Below are 6,673 nucleotides of genomic sequence, written 5' to 3'. Positions count from 1 at the left end.
AGAGTACACTATCGAATAAGAATAGAACCGTAGAGGAGCAAACACCATCCTCTCGCACCGCCACCACCTAAAATCCTACTCAAAGACCTTGAGTCGCCGAATCTGAAACTCGAGAAGAACCGTAGACAAATTGGAGAAACCGTAGAAGAGAAACAAAGAGGACGACGAAGGAGAGACGAAGAAGCAACAAAAAAAGACAAATGGAGGGGAGGTCTGGCGGTCGCCTGAAAGCATGGCAGCAACCGCTGGAAAAGGAGGAGCTGGCGGCTGAAACCCTTAGAAGATCTAGAGAGAGGCTGGAGAGAATGGGCTTAGTGAGAGAATGAATGAGAAGCGACGTAGAGAGATTCTACGAAGACTCTGCAAATTAAAATGGTAACTTTCACTACAAGAAATATGAGTATTGTTAGCAGTTCGCGGTAGCACGAATTCACGAACTGCTACCAAAAGTGTCAAAATCGGATCACAAACTCTATCGTAGCACAAAATTCGCGCTAGAAAAGAATTTTATTAAATGGTGAAACAAATATCACAGATTTTGTTTACAATAACACTTTTGTATGAAAATTTTAGTTTGTCGGCCCAACACTTAAAATTTCTTTGCCACCAAAACACTCAAGACAATTATTTTTTTATTTCTCTCTTCTTTCTCTCCATCTTCGACACATCTCTCTTCCATCTTCTGTTTTTCTATTTTCAGATTTCATCTCCTCAATCTATGTTCTTACTCATCGCGCGCGCGCGCGCGCACACACACATCTCTCTCTATCTTACTCTCCTAATCTCTCTCTCTCTCTCACACGCGACACATCGATCTCAAACCTAGAACTCGGGAACCCTAAACTGCGCTCGCACCGGATATAACTGCGCTCGCACCGGATTCGTGAGCCGTCTCGAAGTTCCCAAAAGCATTCCGGTTCGTAGCCAAACATTGATTCGTACTGGTTTGAGATTATTCGAGTAGAATGTTTCCAGATTGGTAGTGCTTAAGTGAGATTTTGTGCAGATTTACTCGTTCTTCTAGTGATTACTCTGTTGAGATTGTTAGTGGATGAGTGAGATATCGTTGTTGATTTTGAGTGAGTTTAGGTTTATCTTGTAGTTTTAGTGCTTATTGCTCTCTTGTTTCTTGATCATGTTTGTGATGTGTATGCTAAACAAAATCTTTTGACAGATATGTGATTCGAAACACTCGGATCTTATACGGTGTTTGGATAGAGATCTTCACCACCAGTTGAAACTGAGACTCAACTTATCTCTTTGTTTTCTCTCTTCTTGAGTTTATAGGATACTGCATATTTTCAGTGGCTTTGTTTGTTTATTGAGTTCTAAAGGTTGTAGGTTTAATGGTGTTTGTTGTGCAGGAGAATGATTTACTCCTTTTGGAGGTGATTTGATGCGAGAGTTTAAGAATGCACTTTTGAAGCAGAGAACGAACAGAGCATCAGGCTCTCGATTGGCAAAATTGCAGGATAATCAGAATAAGAGTCTTATCCAACGCCGCTTATCCGAACTTGAAGGTGACATTCCATATTTATTCTCTTAATTTACTTAAACCATTCACAAGTTATAATCTTTCTTTTTGCAAAACAATTTTCAACTATCTTTGTTCAAGAGGAATGCACCTGCTGATATTGTTGTCGTGTGTTTATATCAGAACTACCTTCCACCAAAATCACTTCTCATCAATTGCTTATACTCTCCTCACTGTCTTTCACCGTCTTTTACTTGCTCATTTATTTTTTTCTTAGTTGGTCTCGGTGAACATACATGATTTAACATGTGGAACTTATCTGAATACTGAGTTGCTGTTGCCTAAAAGGAGCAATGAAGTCCCATTAAAGTGTGATATATAACTTTTTTATTTGGTTCTAAATTCAGGCGGAAAGGTAAAGTCAAGTCTTAATTAGCAACACTGAGTTGCAGTTTGAAAGAAGGTTGGCTTGATGGTGGAAGCTTTGCTTTTTCTGTTTTACTTGTCATTGTTTTTACAGGTATGACCATGCTTTATTTATGTTCACTGTCAAATTCTTAATCCATTGAAGATGACTTTTCTAATGTCTGTTTGTAAAGATGACTTTTTTAATGTCTGTCCGTAATATTCTGGTATGTCTTTCGTCCTATTCTGACCTCTGATATTATGTGATCTTTGCTGAGTTATGGTTTGGTTGGAGTTAACATTTGAATGTTGGCTCATTGTGGATGTTCTCTGAATGTGTTTTAGGTTAACTTTCTCTCTCTCTCTCTCTCTCTTAGTGTTCTGATTCTGGTTCTGTTTTTGTGTTCTTAGTTAAACAAGGTGGAGGAGGCTGAAGAAGCTTGATGGTGGTGGTCTCGCTACCGACGCCATATCAGAAGAAGCATCGCTCGAGATGAGAGAGAAGACAAAGGGCTGGTGATTCAAGATTCAAGCGATTCAAGAACATAAAATAACTCATGCTCTGTTTTTTTTCTGTGTGTGTGTTTTTTATTTACTTGGGACAAAGTTTAATGAAATACCATTACAAGATATTAATAACATTATGTATTTTTGGATAACTTTATGGAATAGAAAATTTTGTATTTTGTATTTTAAAGAGAAAAAACAAAACCCTAAACCCCAAACATGTTTTTAAAATCTAAACCTCAGACTTATAATATAAATTTTAAAATTTAACTCCAAGTATATTTTAAAACTCAAACGATATATTTAATTCTAAATCTTAAACATTAAATCTTAAATCTTATATCAAATTTAAAATCAAAATCTTAAACATTAAATCTTAAAATCTAAGTCTAGATTAAAAATATTATATCAAATTTAAAATATAAATCTTAAACACTAAATCTTAAATCTACACCTTAATCCTAATACCCTAAACCCTAAACTTAAACCTACACATAAAGTCATGAATCTAATATTTTCAAACTTATAATATAAATTTAAAACTTAAAATCCAAATATATTCTAAAACTTAATCATATACTTCATTCTATATCTTAACCCTAAACCATAAACCAAATACCTCATACTAACATATATCATAATACATTAAATCTTAATTTTAAATAAATTATATTCAGACAAGAAAAATATACTACTCCAAACTAATAACATTTCAAATTATACATTTACAAAATAAAATTAAACCAACAAATTTATATAAACCAAAAAATACAATCTAATCTTTTCAATCAAACCCTGAACCATATATATATATATATATATATATATCATACCCCAAATTCAAACCCTACATACAAAGTCATAAATCTAATCACTACAAATAATATAATTACTAAAGTAGAATCTATTCCTTATATAAACAATAACTTTATTAATTTTATTTTCAATTATCTATCTTAACCACAATTCTATTTCACAAACCTCAAACCATATACTTTATACTTAACTACAATTATATAAACTAATAGTCAACAATAGTATTATTAATTAACAGATTGTCAAAATCAAACTGTAAGATATTGATTATAAAATCTTAATTTTATATCAAACATCAATTTTTAAAAATTAAAAACCAAAAGTCATCAAAATGAAAATAGAATCACAAAAGATAGGAAAAAAACAAAAAGGAAAAAATCTATTGGAAAACTATTAAAAAAAGGAAACGATAGGCCAATCAACTCTCATCACGCGGATCACCATTTGAACCGCAGGATCCAATTAAATCAATGGATGAGATTTTTTTATTTTCTTTTCTCATTTTCTTTTTTTCTCTTTCTCTCGCTCTCTCCGCTTACCTCGTCGTGACCTCTGATTCTTCTCTTTCACTCTCTTTGTCTTTGTCTCTATCTCTCATCTTCTTCTACATGCTTTAAACAATTTTTTTTTCTCAACCACTATTACCATAAACGAACCTGTCTCAACCATCATCACCCTAACCTAATCTGTCTCAACCCCATCAGCTCAAGCGAAATCTGTCTTCTCTATTTGTTTATTTCTGAATTTATGTAAGTTGTTTTCGTTTAGACTCTCTCTATTCATCGTTGATTCTATCCTTAGATATGTTGATAACATTCATTTTGTATGTGTTTACATACTGATTTGTTTTTTTGGAATGTGGAGGAGACATGAGATTTTATGGAGGAGACAGAAGATTTGGCGGAGGAGAAGGAGGCGTGACGAGCTGATCGAACGGTGGCTTCAGCACCAGATTGAATCCTTGCTTCAGCCATAGCATCCAGAGCTGGTTGAGGCATCGGTGAAGAAGAAGTGGTATGTGACTGAAAGATGGTGACGTTGGAGCGCTGTGGTGACGGAGACGACGGAGGCGCAACTGATATGCGGCGGTTTATGTTTAGGTTTTGTTAATTAGGTTTTGGTTAATTAGGTTTGGTATAATGTGTATTAATTAATTTTTGGTTTCTGGTGTATTTAACTTTTTAATTCTGGTTTAGTGTTACATTTATTTGTAATTTAAGTTTAATTAATAAATAAAAATTTATTTTTAATTACCATTAATTTTTGCATTTAATTTTAAATTATTTTCTAAAATTAATAAATTTAATTAATTAATCAATATTAATTAATTAAATTGAAGTATTTTATTTTAAATTATAGCATTATATTTATGTCATTATAAAATATTTTACATCACTAAGAAAAAGCCATAGAAAATCACATAATAGCACAAATCAAATGCTATAAATGACTATCGATAAGTCACGATTAACGCTACAAAATCTCTATCTAACATAGCACACGAAAAAAATGCTACGATAGGGAAGGGGTCTATTATAGCTGCAGCTGTCACGGCGTTCTTCGAAACGCTACGAAAACGATACGATAGTACATTCTCGACGCTACTAATGTCGATATTTCTTGTAGTGTTTGCATTCATATGAACAACAAAAGACATTTGACTCCTTGAACTTCACGCAAGACTATCCGCCTTACAGCGTTTAGAATATATGAATGAACTCGGAGTAATGAAAATTTCCTTGAAGAATCGTAATGTCATCAAAATAATTCGCAAAGGTTGGACATTCCTCTGGTGCAGAAACCATCTTCACCAATTGAACACAATCCGTTGAGGGCTTACATCTCCGAGTGTAACATGATATTGACGCAAGTGTCTCATACTTTGCATTGTCCATATGAGGGCTTACATCTCCGAGTGTAATGGCGAAAGGCTTGCTCTCGTATTCCTTGCGTCCATCAGGCCTCAAAACCTTGTAGCGTATTATATCATCCATGTCCCGAGTACATCTTTTGATCTTTCCATGATCCTAAAACACCAGAAACCTGGAATTGAAGATAAACTAGTCCTTTCCTTCTTGCTCGAGATTCGACATTTGACTGAAGTCTGAGCCCATGCCCAAAGTAAAGATTCAGTTTATGCCAGTTTTAGAGTATTTCTAGGATTGCTGGGGTCAAAAACGGTTACGACGAAGTTAATGTCAAAATCTCCGTTAAAATCAGCGTAAACTTTTTTAACGAAAGTTATTCTTCGTAAAAAGAATCTTCACAAAGAGCCTTGCGGTAAAATCTGGTTCTAATCTCAATCGAACCACTAAATACCAATTGTCCGGAGGCAAAGAACACGTATCCAAATCGGCCGCGGACAAGCTCAAGTGTGGCCATCGGACCACGCACAAGCCAAGCTCGGTCGCTACGTAGCGACCGAGCACGCACACGGCTCATACGCGAATTCGGAATAAGACACCTTTTGCTCTTTTTTACGATTTCTGATTTCTTCTCATCTTTACTTTCGTGTTCTGATTGCTTGGCGTGTGGTTTAGCAGATATCCGGGACCTCGGGAAATTAGGGTTTTCCTAACTTTCCTAATTTAAACAGAAATCGGCAGTGCGAATTTCGGTTCCCACAGTTTGGCGCTAGAAGGAGGGGGTGCGAACTTCGCGAATCTAACTCATAGCCGCAAAACGCTCTAAATCATAGCCGCAAAACGCTTTTACGACGTAGATATCTTCACGGATTACTCGGTTACGTGATTACTCTTGCCGGGGCACCGACGCTTAATCAAAACAATGTCTGGAAATACAAAAGACAAAATCGCAGTTCGCAACAACACTGGTAAGACAACTCCAGCTGCCGCTGCGCCTATGGCCAACGCTTACGCAAATGCCACAGTTCTTGAGAAAATCGAAAACCTTGCTGCGACTTTTCGCCACAGGAAGTGCAATGAAACGAGCTCGCGATTTCTCTTTCTAAACATAAAGGGAAACGATAAATCTTATCAAACCCCGTATGTTTGGCTCATTGCCGAACTAAAGAAATCTCAACGTGTAAGGGTTTTACCAAAACACGTTTCCTGAAAAGTTTTCGGAAAAGTAAAACTTTCTCTCCCCAAAACCGCAAAAAAAACCCTAGGTTATTCGTGAAAAAAGGAAGCACATCAAATCGGGTACATAACTCACCGCTGTACTTCTTCCGACTATCTTGCGAAAAAACCCTAGGTTAGTCGCGGAAAAAAGGAAGCACAGCAAATCAGATACATAACTCGCCGCTGTACTTCTTCCGACTATCTTGCGGACAAACCCTAGGTTAGTCGCGGAAAAAGGAAACACAACAAATCGGGTACATGACTCGCCGCTGTACTTCTTCCGACTATCTTTCGGAAAAACCCTAGATTTATCGTAGAAAAAGGAAGCGCAACAACTCGGTTATGAAACCCCCACGGCTGTACTTCTTCCAAATAACTTTCAGAGAAA

General features: G+C 36.0%; 1 long non-coding RNA gene across 2 annotated transcripts; it reads left to right on the top strand.

Annotated features, from left to right (window-relative positions):
- Positions 1-535: 535 nt before the first annotated feature.
- LOC106339370 lies at positions 536-2,378 on the top strand. 2 transcript variants are annotated; one of them, XR_001269164.1, is made up of 4 exons: positions 536-916; positions 1,365-1,520; positions 1,927-1,994; positions 2,291-2,378. It is a non-coding gene; the product is annotated as an uncharacterized LOC106339370 (long non-coding RNA). The 2 variants fall into 2 exon arrangements; XR_001269163.1 differs by having other exon boundaries at positions 1,175-1,520.
- The last annotated feature ends 4,295 nt before the right edge of the window (positions 2,379-6,673 follow it).

The sequence above is a fragment of the Brassica oleracea genome, chromosome C4 (genome assembly GCF_000695525.1).
Source record: "Brassica oleracea var. oleracea cultivar TO1000 chromosome C4, BOL, whole genome shotgun sequence".
Lineage (NCBI taxonomy): Eukaryota > Viridiplantae > Streptophyta > Magnoliopsida > Brassicales > Brassicaceae > Brassica > Brassica oleracea.
Note: the sequence above shows the minus strand (reverse complement) of the source record. Positions and strands in the feature narration are given on the sequence as shown.